Below are 13,951 nucleotides of genomic sequence, written 5' to 3'. Positions count from 1 at the left end.
CCATCTTAGGCCGCCCAGCAGTTTTTGTAACACAAGTCACATCGGGGATGTGAATCCTGATTCACAGCAGCACAGATTGAAATGTGAGCCTGTGGTGTTTTCAGAAGAACAAATCCTTGTAAAGCAGAAGGGAACAAAATTCATTATCAAAATCAAGGGAAACGAGGAACATTTGTTCTCTTTTATGAAGGTCACTAAAAAAGGAAGCCCTACATGGGGTCCCTGAAAAGCCAGTAGTGTATGTAGTCAGCAGACAGAGGGCATCTTCTATTAATGAAGGTGCCTCACCAAAAACACAGGCATCATATAAATTATCAGATAATGAAATTCCAGTTAATTTGCTGCCTGGTCAGCCACAGCCCTCCTGCCATGCTCCTGAGCCCAGCCAATAACATTAAGAAAGAATTACCTTGCTACTAGGGCAGCTGGTGGAAAACCACATCCTTATTACTCTATTCAGAAAACAGTACCCTCTCCAGGACAAGGGGGTGGATGCTGCAGCCCCATAGCCCCCGGCACTGGGTTAACTACACAGGGACATGTTCCCAACTGATTATTGCAGCCCTTACCTGTTAGCAGCAGGATTCCTTGATGGGATCCTTTTGCCCAGTTGCTCTTGGGCATCTCACCTCACCCTCAGCTCCCTACTCTCTCCTGGGTTTGTCTCTCCTTAGCAGGACCCAGAAGAGCAACCAGAGAACAAGGAGATGGCATCCACCCCCTCTGCTCAAGTAAGCCCTTGATCCCATGGATAGAAAGAGACTTAAGAAGAGGAAGTTTGGGGGAACCTTCCCCTTCCAAATAGGCTGCAGTGGTTGAAAGACAAGGCTCAGGAAGAGGTCTTCCATCCGCAACATGGAGTGGGTTTCAAGTACAAACTGCATTATAGCTCCTTCCATTCCCCTTCTCCATCTGCTGCTCCAAAGTATCGGAGCCTCAGAGCACCAACTATTCAGCACGCGCCATGTAATTTTAAAGCCATTATGTAAGCTGCTCTCCCCTCCCCACCTCTCAGTGTCTCCAATTGGTGTGTCAGAATGTAATTAGCTTTTGATGGGATGTTAAGATTTCTTGAGCTCCCGTGGAGAGGCAGCATGGGGAGAGGCGAGGCAGCGGATTGTGATTGTCACTCCCCACGTAAGTGCTCGAAGACCCTGGAAGACTCATTTACAAAAATGTAAAATAAATAAATAAATAAATCTAAAAGCAGCAGACCCAGTAGGCTTCAGTTTAATTGACTGAATTTGTGGGTTATTTATTTATTTTTACCTCCGCTTGGTGAGAAATGAGAATTAACTCTCTCGTAGCCAACGAAGGAGTGCCATGCTGTGGCAATGGTCAGGGCTCTAGTGCACATCCAGTTGGAGAGGCTGGAAGCACTGAGCTGTTGGTTCCTGCCCTTCCAAGCAGTGCCTTGTTGTCAGCTTTGCTGTGACAACCAATTGCACGAGCATTCCTCCACCAAATTCATTACCGAGTCCTCCAGCAGCTCACCACAAACACACCAGCTCTCCTGCCAGGGCACCTGAGAAGCAGAAAGGTCAGGGCATGGCCAAGTGTGCTCCCAGAGCCCAAAGGTAACATTTGGAATCGAGATCCGTGGGTGTTTCGGGGCTTATGGACCCAACTTCAGATGCTTGTAATCTGCCACGGTGCTTTTACAAAAACAAGCTCCTTTGGATGTCTTGTTGCCAGCCTCCCAGTGCCACATACCACAGACCAGTGCTCTAATGGTCCGTGCAGGAAATGCCACGTTTTCAGAACTTACTTCACACCCCTTCCCCAGTAGCTGACCCACTTGGAAATACAGAATGAGGCAGGCAAATCCCCCAGAACAAGTTTTCCACCATCTGGCTGGGCCTGAACTTTCACAAGAGCATCTGCCCCAGCCAACAAGCAGTTACGTGCCTACAGATGGTGCTCCTATCACCGAGCAGTATGTTTGTCTACACATTGACCCTGGCTCAAAGCCCACTGGAGTCATCAGATGCTTTTCATTAACTTCAACAGGCTGTGGATGGCAGTTTGGTCAGTCTCCACTGGTGCAGACAGAGGCACTCAAATGAATCCTGCAGGATGCTCAAACGTGTGTGCCTCCAGGTCAGCCCATAGCAGCTTTCCCAAACACAAGCCTGCCACAAACTCCTTCCCAATGCACGTGGCAGGATATAAATACACCTCTGTCTCTGAATTAGGTGATGATGTGAAACACAGGCACATCCAAAACAATAATGAGCCATTCCCATCAAATGCCAATTCAACTGGATAATGGGTCATATTGATTGCTTCAAGGACCAGACCAATTTCACTTGTCCTTTTAATGATTATTATGACATTATCTATATTATTTCTGCTCAGAAAGATTAATTCTCCCTTCCCCACCCCAGTCACTCTAGATGCGAGGCCATTCAAGTCTCCATTCTGAACATAAGATGAGGAGACCTCTGCAAGGACTGGACTTAATTCACTTCTGAAGTGTTATCAGGCAGTTGGAGCTTTTTTCTCTAATACTGCCACTGGCATTAATGGAAAGAAAACAATAAATGTATCTGGTCACTAAGCAGTCAGCCTCCCCTTTCGTAGCTCTACTGACATTTCTGTTTCCAGCACAGACAGTAATGCATTCCATTTTAATTTTAGCAAATGCTTTCTTTATGATCAGAGACATTATTCATTTGTACTTGTTTGCATCTCCCTTAAAATTCAATATTTCATCTGGGGATGCAGGGTTATTGTCTACTTCTCAAAATAAAGCACATGTGGCACAAGGATATTTCAAATGATTTCCTCGAGTCTTTTCTTCCCAAGAGCAGTGATTGCTTTGCTGGCAGCTGGCCGAGAGGAGCCAGACCCCATACCCTGCCATGGTGCAGTCATCTGCTGGGGCTCTATGGGGTTACTCTACAGACCCCTCAGTTTTGGGGCCCAAGACTGCATCAGATCCCCGAAAAGCACCCATCATTTTGCAGCTATCTGGAGAAAAAGCGATGCTGGATCCACTCTGCTGTGCCTTTCCACATGTGTGCTCTGAGCTCCGTGCAGCAGCACCTGTTCCAGCCCCTCCTCACAGTATCTGTTCCTTTCAAGGATGCTTTTGGGACCCAGGTATCTTTGAGAGTAATTACCAGATGCTCCTACCTGAGCATCCCTCTGATCTCTGGCACTAAATCAGAACTGACAAGAGAACTGGGTTGGATATACACATAGCAATTTTCTAATTTTCTGAGCAAATTTGGTTAAAGCTGCTGAACGAGAAAGCTTGAAACTTCAATAATAGAGCATCAGCCAGGCACGGGAATGACAAGAGCTCTGAACTCAAACAGGAGCCACTGGAAAGGCTGGAGGCAGCGTTTGTCCTCCCTTTGCTGCAGAGAGAGGCCTCCCAAACAGGACGGTGCAATGCAACATAATTCCCACCAGACCTAAGGCTCCTAAAGCAGCCTGAGCTCACCCTCTGAGTGCCTTGAGTCAAGAGACGACAGGGGAAGGTTCTGTGTGCTGGAGACAGGGCCTCTCTGTGCATACACACGGTAATAATTACAGCAAAACGAGGAGCCCTTCTGGCAAACTCTGCTTGCAGAGGAGGATGGGAGGAGCCCTGAGCCAGCACCGAAGTTATTCTGAGAGCAGAAATCAGCACAAGAGCTTCGCTGTGATCTCCCGTAACAACGGAGCAGAACAAAAGGTTTTGTCTCTGCACAGAAGGCAGATGTCCCAGTTTGTGCAGAGCTGGGACACACTGCTCTGCCTTGGTCAGCAGGAGCCATTGGTGGAACAGGCTGAGGGATGGACGGGGGGTTCTTGGGGAATCAGCTGCCTTAGTGCACGGAGCAGGGGAGCTGCTGGAGGAGCAAGGCTCTGCTTAGTGCCATAGCAGCAGCACCTGCCCAGAAGCAATTTGACCCTTCTTATCCACAGATTTGTGGTGATATGCAATGCAGCAGCTTGGCTGTTTGCTCAAGCAGCCATCAGAGCCCCCAGGCCACACAGCACGTGTCTGCAGGCCAGGTTCACCCACGCTACGTGTCCATGGCTGTAGCACCGTCAGTTCCATTGGATCCCACTGTCAGCTTGGGAAAGATCTGGCAAAGCTCCCACGATGCTCCCATGTCTTTATGGCTGTTAGTTTGCTTAACTCATTTCTGATATCTTTCCAGGACAAATTATCATCTTAGTCATGGGTTTAGGGATCATTTAAAACATTAGGATTTGTCACCTCCTTTCTTCCTCTCCTTGCTTTCTCCCAAGCCTGGTTCTCACACCCACAAATAGATTATTTTGGTTTCTGGCACCAGAAATTTCACTTTTATCACTTATCTTCAGACACAACAGAAGACGTAATGCAGTCGTTTAGCATTCAAAGATCCGGTAGCCAAAAAACTCATCACAAGCATCCTGGCAATGCAGTGCCTGGTGCGAGTCCCTCCGGAGCACATGTTGCAGAGCATCTCTCCTGATCAATGAGAAAAGCCCCGCAATGGCAATCCATAAAACTAAACTGCACTAAGAAAGCCCCTAGACTCATCTTCCCACATCTAATTAATTAAATGCTACTAACTAGCCCTATGGTCCAGACCTTTTAGTTTCCATTACGAGTTTTTTTAATGGAGTTGGAAGGAAAATTGGCTCTCCCTTGGTGGGGATGGCATTAAATATTGGTCCCAAGGAAAGCAAGAGACTCAATATCAAGAAAGCAGAAGGAATTGGAAAAAGAAGAGGAAAGACCAAAGGAGCAGATGAAGCCTGGATGGAGGAGAACATTTGCTGTGCCCTCACCACCAGATAAACTTGATTCGAATTCCTGATTTGTTCAGAGCCTGACAAGAGGAGGCTAAGAGATGAGCTGCCTCTTAATCAAACCAGCTGGCTCTCCTCCAAGCCTGATGACACCAGGACATGAGAATGTAGACATAACAGAGGGCTCCTCAGGCTGTGGAGAGGACGGCAGTATTTCCTTGCTGTCTTGAGAGCACACCGACTGGCCACCATTTGTTCAGAGAAGTTGGTGCCTCCTGGCTTTCATCGCTGCATTCTGCTCTCACCTCCATCTCTCCTGCACACTGAGGTCCTTCAGTCTTGGGCTGGTCATGAGGAGCAGGAGCTTGATTGCACTTTAAAATGCCCATTCCTCATTGCTTTCAAGTGCTCACAAGCTTCCCCCTAAGAATATTGATGGGATTTTTCCAATCCTAAGCCTAGGCATCTCTGGAAAGTTACCCAAGCTCTGTTTCACCACCTTTTTTCAGCTCAAAGCACTCTCCCCTACCCTTGCATCAGCTTTCTTGTTAATGCAGCTTTCACTGCCACTTCTCCAAAGAACACACTTACCTGCTCTATTAATCTCCGAGTGTTGCATTCACCTTCTGCAGGCAGCTGGTTAAAAATGGATCTGGTGGTGCTTCTATCGATTTCAGGTGCTATTAACACTCCTTGCTTTTCCTGGAAGTGGGTTTCACACTGCTGCTACTGAATCCCAGCATCCGCTGGGTCGGCACAGGACTCTCTGCACCCTGTGTGTGCTGCAGAAGCAGTTTTTTGCTCCATGTAATGCAGTGGGGCAGAGAATGGGCTGGTGTGAACATCACCATAGGCATCTGAGAAGCAGTTCTTCCTGCATTGCTGTGCCCAGAGCATCCCAGCATGGCAGGCACTGAAGCCTGAAGTCCTTTTCTCTAAAGCAATACGGAGATGTGTTTGGAGGAGAGAGGGAGAGCAATTGGAAACTTGGAGATGGAAGCAGAGTTTCTCCCAGGTGCCACAGCCTGTCAGAGGACCCATAGGTGCTCATAGGCACACAATGAGCCCCACAACCCCACGCCCATCCGTAGGGTCAGAGCTGGGATCCAACCCAGCAGCTCTGCATGGATCTGGGCGCTCAGATGCCTTGGGAACCACTCGGGTGTTTTGAGTTCCTGGTATTGAAATGAGTCCCAGTTGTTCCCCAAGGCATCCCTGCTCCAGAGAGCAGGCTGCTGAAATGGAAGCACGCGCTGGAGTTTAAATATTAAAGACTCAATTGCCATTAAATCCCGATAAATACCCAAACGAAGAACACTAACTCTGGGAAACTGATAGGATTGGCAGTGTGGTAGGAGATTTAACAGCAGCAAAATCTGCTGCTCTGCTCTGCAGCTGCGTTTGCCTGGGTCTGAAGCATGCCCAGCCTGGATGGGAAGAGGAGCTGGTCTCACTGGTTGCACCATGGGCTGAGATGACACCCAGGGAAAACACCAGAGGAGTCTGGATGCCCATCATACCAGGTCAGGCTCCCTGAGCACAGCTCTGCCATTAAAGGGTGGCAATGCAAAAGCTGTGCTTGCATGGCTTGAGAACAAGAGAGGCTGAGAGTGACTATTCATTACAGCAGCAATAAACATCAGCCACTGAAAACAGCCTTACATTTCTAACTGTTGATTTTCCAAAAACATAAAGGCTGAATCCTACCAAGCCTAGTTAACTTGCAGGAAAGCTGACAGACCTCATCACTTTGGTTCTCTTTAAACACCACAGCGCCTGAGCATCCAGATCAGATCTCATTGCAGAGAAGCCCCTTGGTAGAAGTGGCTTTCCCACAGGGTCAGGGCCAACAGCCCTACATCAGAGCAGCTCCAGTGCCAAAACCCCCTGTCTTCCATCAGGTGCACACCTCTTTACAGCACTTTTCCCCAGTGTATTTTTTTCCCAGTGTTTCTGTCCAGCCTAGATGTAAGTGGCTGGAGTAATGCAGCTCCTACTGTTTCCCCTAGAAGATTATTCCATAATCTAGCAGACGTGGCCATTAACAGCTGGATAGGAAGGACAAACCCACAACATTTCACATGACATATCAATCTGTTGTGAACTCAAGGGGGAAAAGTTCAGCACGTGCAGCTGTACACTCCTCTTCCCCTAATCAGGGTGTTATTGGGGAACAATTAAGAACAAGTCAAGAGCAATTAGAGGTAATTAAGAGCTCTCAAAAGGGAGGAGGTACTCAGGGGATGCTGCGCAGAGCTTTCTGCCTGCGGGAAGGATATGGCTGAGTGCAGGATGGGGGAAATGCAGCCCAGGTTCTGCAGTGGGACACCCACCAGCCCTCCAGGAGCCTCCAGGCCCACTCTCTGCGATTGTCATTGCTTTGTCTGCAAAATAGACACTTACCCTTGGACCAGCCTGAGCTGCTGCCATGAGGATGACTCCGGTGCAGTTAGAAAAAGGCAGCAAAACCAACACAACTACAAGTTCTTATTTGCAGAACTGTTTCCAGGGACCCAGCTGCTCTGGGATCTGTGGGCACAGCCGTGGCTGTGATGGCTGCTGGAAGCTGCCTGCATGCAGCACAGAGGGAAGCACTTCTCCTTCTGAGATGTACTCAGCAATCCCAGCTTCCCAGGAAGATAATTAAGTTCCACTCAACAGTGAGACTGCTACAATTTAAAGCACGTGCATGCACACACATTGAATGAATAAAGGTATTTTCTTTCTTTTCCCTAATAAAAATAATTGGCTTTTAGTCATTGGAGGTGTTTCTCCTCCCCTGTGAGCTCAGCCCACAATGCTGGGGCTGTCCTTCCCATGGCAGAACCCCTTTGCAGCACCCAAGGGATGCATGCAAACACGCAGACCTCATCTTGCCACCCAAACACAAGGCGTGTGTTGTTTAACCACAGCAGAGCAATCTGCCTTTAGGAGCATGACGCAAAACCAGAATGACAGGGACGATGTCCTTATGCTACCTCCATTTCTGCAACATATTTGATCTGCCCGTGGGAACAAATCCCCCGGTGTGCCAGCCCTGCTGCCGCCTGCACCGTGACAACAGAGGCACAGCAGCAACAACGGCAGTGCCCCAGGGATGCAGGGCTGTGCAGGACAGACCCATCCTTGGGCCCATCTCCATGCAGCCATACAGCTCCCAGAGCCCCATATGGCGTGCTTATGGCACCCACGGGGTGTGAGGGCTGATGGCACCCATTGGGTATGAGGGCTGCTGGGTCCAAATCTGTCCCAAACCCCTTTGCCTGCGGAGGCTGAGCCACTCTGCTCTTTGCAGCTGGGCATCTCAAAGAGGATGGGATGCAAACCCTGAAAGTCGCATCTCCAAGCTTTGGGCAAGGTTATTGTCTTGAACACTGAGGTTTTCACCTGTAGATCTCAAAGCATTCTGTAAAACAATAACAGCTGTCCAGCTGCAGCAGTAACATATCTCCAACACAGAGGCATCACAGGACCTACCCAGCAGCCAAAGCTGGGCTCTTCCTACCCAGCTGCAGGGCCAGCCCTGCAGTCCCACATGGAAACCAAACTAGGCATGTTAGCACCAAGGCATTGCTAAGTTCCTAAGTGAGCCAGTAATTACAATTTTACTGTAGTTTAAAAGCCGTTTGAGGCCTCACAGAGCAAACGTTTTCCCTTTTAATGACATCGTAAGAGATTAAGAGGGACCGGTCTCGCAGCAAACATTAAACAAAGGAGATGGATTCCCTCGACAGCTCCAAACCCATTTCCAGCACTCGGATGGGCACCGAGGCAATGGAAAAGCAGCGGTCATCACTGCTTTGTCCTCACCCTCAAACAGTTGCCAGGGAAGCAGAGCTGTGTCAAGAAAAGGGCTTTCGGTGTGGGGGTGGTGGTGGTGGTGGTGCTTCAGTTATTGCAGATGTTTTGCTTGTTGCAAGATGTTGGCCAGGAGGAGCAAAAGGGAGAAACAGCAGGTTAAAGGAAATATTTATCAAGTTTCAAAAGAAGCAGATGGCTGCAATGGAAGGGAGAGTGCACATGGGGCAGGAGCAGGATTAGCCCTGAACCTGCAAAGGATTTCCACTCAGTGGCAATGCTGAATCCCCAGGGTGCTCTGTGCAAAGTGACGTGTTCCAGGGGTCTGGGGGTCACCTGCCAGACCATGCATCACTACTGCTTTGCTCCAGGGCATGCACCCAGCTGGGGACCCATCTCTGTGTGCCCTGTCCCCACCCAGGATGTTGGTACAGCCCAGAATTGCAGCATCTCCAGCTGTCCCTGAGCCGCTGGGAGCAGCGCCTGTGCCTGGCAAGATGGAAAGCTGCCTAATTAGTGCCAGGAAAAGCAGCAGCAGCAGGGGCCCAGGCAGCCCCTGCCAAGCAAACATGTTCAAATCAAACTGGAGCTTCCTCGCTCCAAAGTTTACAAGATGTTTCTTTCAAACCCTCATTAAACCCTTCTGTCAGCCCTGGTATTGCCCAGTCCCACATGGGGCTGGGAGATGCCACCGTGCTCAAGGCACTGCTGCCTCCCAAATCAGGGGCTTCTCCTGGGTGTGCTAACCCATGATAAGACCAAGCTGGCCAGCTAACATGCTGTAATGCATGCAGAGAAGCAGTCCTCCTCCTGGAGCACTGCCCCACTGCAGTGCCTTATGTCTGGGCATGGTTCAGGCTCTGCATTGGGTCACTCCATCACTTGGGTTAGTAGGCAGTAAAAACAGAGAGAAGAGCCGCAGCTCTGTTGGGGCTGTTCCTGCCTTCCTCCCACCACTCATCACCCCTCAATGCACAGAGCCCATGCACAGCATGCAGCACACTGCACCTGCCCTCTTCCTCCCAATATTACATGAGGATCCAAGGCAGCACAAGTCAGGGCGAAACTGAGCAGCTGGGGACACGTTGGTGGTGAAACACGGCCACGAGGGATCAGCACAGCTTGCAAAACCTGGAAATGCACCCCGAGCTCAGCCAAAAGGAGGTGGAGTTTTTAAGGGTATTTTTTGGGGTGGAGAAAGGCCAAGGAAAAGCAATGGAAAATATCAGGTTTCAACACTCCTGCAGTGTTCTGTGCTTTTCCTTTTGATGTTACTTTTTATTTTTTTATTGAAAAATATTTTGTGGTCTGACTCAAAGCTCGCTCCTGCCTGAAAAGCCAATGTCAACACCAAGTGCTGCAAATGCCTCAAAGGGAAACATTTAGAACTACATAATGAAAAAGGTAAATAAAAAGAAGCTGCCTTCTCTTTTCCTTTTCCCTCCTGGTAATTTTCAGCATTTTTTTGCTCCTTCCCTTATGAAACAAAGTCACACTTTGGGTCTTAGATTTGAGCCCAAGGACAGTGCAGCACCCAGGCCTGCTTTGCTCCAGGACAGGAGGAGACCACATTTGCCTGTGAAATTCATGCTCCTGCAGCAGTGTTCATCCTCATCCTCATCCCCATCCCCACCTTGAAACTTTTCCTTGGCCAGCAGCGTTTTGCCCACCCCCTTGTATTGTCAATAGTTAGCACTGCACAGAAGAAGTCCGTAAAAGGCACAAAATTGGGCAAGGTCAGCCTAGTTACCAATTGCAGCTTTGCATTTTGGCAAGATACAGAATTCTAACTGGAGAAACCCAACCCAAGGAGATGCCAAGCAATGCATCTAGAGGACTGTGCCCCACTTCTGTGCATGCAGCTGCAGGGAAAGGGAGAACCCGTGCACACATGTGTGCACATGCACATCTCTGCACACATTTGCTAACACCTCTGCATGTGCCTGTGCTTCGGGCTGGCTGGGAGTGAGCCTGTTGATCCGTGTCTGTGTCTGCACTCTATTTGTTGGTGCAGGCTGCCTTTCCCTCTGCATATGTCTCTGTGGCGACGTGCCTGATCGCATAGGAAAGCTCCTGTGGCTTTTTGGTGCCATTCCCAGACAGCTCTGACAGCAAAATGCACACATTGCACTGGGAAGTTATTAAACAGCAATGGAAGAGGAGGGAGGGTGCTGGGAAATGTTTGCTTTTCAACCCGCGTCTCATCGCTTTGGGGTTTAATGATGGTGTTTCCCACTTGATTTTTCTGGCTTCTAAGCCAAGATGTGCTGAAGTGACACTTTCCTCACTCAGGAACTCAGGAGCTGGGGTCGAACCCCTGTCAGTGTGTGAGTTGTGCCCAGCTCTCCATTACACCCATCTCCTCCAACCAGTCCCCCAGCCCAGCACCTGTACAAGTGGTTTTCTTGCTGGTTTTAAAGGGGAAAAAAAAAAAAAAAAGGAATCCTTTCTGGACCTTCACTAATAGCTCAGAAGAGTTGTGCCAGCAAGGGATGAGAGGCAGGCGGTGACCATGGAACATTGCAATGGTGCTCCAGGGCAGAAACTGGGATCTCTCCAGTAGATTAATGCCAGTTTAATGAGCAGAAGCCAGCAGTCCCTCAGATCTCAACCATGCCAACACTGCCTGCCTTTCTGTAATGCTGGGGCATGCTAGGGCATGTGCCTGCATTCAAGAGGGGGGATTTACTGTAAGAACTGATGTTAGCGCTGCAATACAGGCAGCAAACCTGCCCACAACGTGCAACCAAATTCTCCTTTCCTGGAAACTCTTTGCGTATCAGCATGCAGCCCACAGCCACTATTTCCTGCTCCCCCAGACTGAAGCATTGGAGCCTCCAGCATTCCCAGCCCCATTGCAGGCAGCAGATTCCTCCTTCCTGAAGGGCCTTGGCCCTTCCTATCTAAAGAGGATCTCAGCTGGTTGTGTGGTTGCATCCTATATTTTCCTCTGTACCGAAGGTCTCTGGGTTTCCCATCTGTAACACTTATCAGAGCCCCTCTTTGGTTCATTTCTTTAACAAATCTTCCCCATGCACCACACTGGGAGCAGCCCAGAGATAACAACAGCAGATATGGGCTGACCTATGGGATTCGTGGAGTGATCAAACTGTCAGAGAACAGAATAAATCTTTCTCATGGGCTGAGGATTAAATCAGAGAGTGTTAGCTGCTGCAGCTCCTTATTTATTTCTGTTCTCTTAAATTGCATTTCCCTTCCCCCCACAAAGAGTGCTTGCTGCCTACAGCTGTAAATAACAGCAAACCTTTACCGTACACTTAGACACTGACTCTCTTAACCTTGCAAACACCTCTTGTTTTCCTTGACGGCCTCCAAAAGCTCTGGGGAAAGAAAAAGCAACAAAAAAAAAAAAAAAAAAGAGGGATATGATATGATAGCAGGTGTGTATTATGATATCGTGGCCTGGCCTGAAGGTTACCATGGGCTGGGTGTGCAGCTCCTGGCTTTTGCGGTCAGCAGCCGTATGACCCTGGATGCAGCACCTCACCCCTGCTTCAGCCCAGCCTTCCTCCATCCCCGTGTCCTGCAGGCTCACAGGGCTGAGGATGCGAACAGGGCTGCAGGGAGCTGTGGTGCTGCTCTCAGACACGTAGTTGCCCCCAAAAGTAGCACTTCTCCATTGGTTTTGGTGTCTCAGGCATTGAGCGGCTCCTCTGAGATCTGGGTGGAAGAAAACCACAACAGATACAGAGCACTGAGATTGTGCGTAAAGCTCCATAACAGTAGATGGCAAAGTACCCAGAGATGGTTTGGTTGAACGAACGAACGAGTGAGTAAATGAATAATGTGCTATTCAGGTGTAGCACAAGTGCTGAGTCACAGCCTGAGCAGTGATGGAGCACCTGGTGGGAAGGCAGGGTCAACCCAGGTGCAAGCAATGCATCTGACTGACTGCAAGGGCTGGAGCCAGGATCCAGCCCTTCCCGGCCCTCATTTAAAGGCTGGCAGTGGAAATAGGAGTATCTCACTGGAAATCCCTACCAGAGACCTTTTAAAGGTAAGCAGATTTTTTTTTTTTTTCCTTAGTTTTTGCCTCCCCAGCTGCTGTATTTGGGCTTGGCATGATGAGTTGCTCATCTCAGCTAGAGGAGTAGTCTGTCTTCATCACCTCTGAAGGAAGAACTCCAGAAGATCCTAGTCTTGATTACATATCACAGTGATGTCCAGAAGAGACAATGGTCACCCACCAGAGAAGAGTCCCATTCAGGAAGAGGAATACCCCATTCCTGAAGATGTCTGGTATACGGATGGGTTCAGCAAGGGTAACCTGAGCAAGTGGAGAGCAGTGGCATACCATTTCTGTAATGAAAGAATCTGGTTTGAAGAGGGGATGGTCAGAGTAGCCAGTGTGCAGAACTGTGAGCCACGTGGATGGTTATAACCAAGGAACTCAGTGCTGGTACCCTGAATATCTGCGCAGTTGGGCTGCATACTGGGGGCTCACTCTTTGGGTTGCATGCTGGGCCATCCAGGAATGGACTATCCAAGTGTTGATTTTGTAGCTGCAACCTGCAGGCTTGCAGTAGAGTATAGCATGCTAAATTGCAGGGATGACTGCACCGTGCTGCTGACTTCCTTCTGCCCCATATGCCTTTGTAGGACTGCTTCAGGGCATCATCTTCCAAAGTCCCTGCTAATTTCAGGTGCATTCATCTCTGGCTGTCCCTTAGGAGGCCCAGAGTTCTGATATGGCTGAGTGCTCCTGTCGCAAACCTGGCAGCCTCCTCAACCAGCTGAGCCCTGAGCAAGCCTTGCTTTGCTAAGCATTGTGCAGAGCAGTGAAGGACAGCAGGGGTGTCATCCCTAAGGGACAGTGAGATGCCAGCACGGGCCCTTTGCTTCAGAGCACACCCTGAGCCCTTCCCCTGCAATGCTGTGTGTTTGCTTTCAGCCTGGTTCTGTCTCTGCCTCTGTCTGAAACTCTTTCCAAACTTCCTAAGCAGGATTTTCATGCCTAACCATTTGTATTTGATAGCCGTGCTGAATTACTGCTTTATAAATAGCAAGAGCTTTATCTTGACTCTAACCAGCAACCTCAACTTAAAGCTAAATGCATAATTTACTGCAAATTAAACTTAATGGGACTAGAATAATTATGTTGACTTTTGGAAGTACTTAAGGATAAATACATGATTAGATATTTTTGCACACCGCGAGGAAATATTTATTTCGAAATACAAATTCTTCCCATTGAGCCTTCTGATGGCACATTTAGAGGTGACACCATTGGCATATAGATTACAGTACCATTAAAGCAACTTGAATCAACTCTCCAGCACTGGGGAGATGTTGGTCCCTGCTCCCCATCCTTCCACAGCCCTATTCCAAAAAATGAATATCAGCATCACTGCAACTTTTATCTTTTCCCCTATGGATCTGTTTCTTTTTTTTTTTT

Source organism: Meleagris gallopavo, chromosome 25 (assembly GCF_000146605.3).
Source record: "Meleagris gallopavo isolate NT-WF06-2002-E0010 breed Aviagen turkey brand Nicholas breeding stock chromosome 25, Turkey_5.1, whole genome shotgun sequence".
NCBI lineage: Eukaryota > Metazoa > Chordata > Aves > Galliformes > Phasianidae > Meleagris > Meleagris gallopavo.
The sequence above is the reverse complement of the archived record's forward strand: the minus strand, read 5'-3'. Positions refer to the sequence as shown.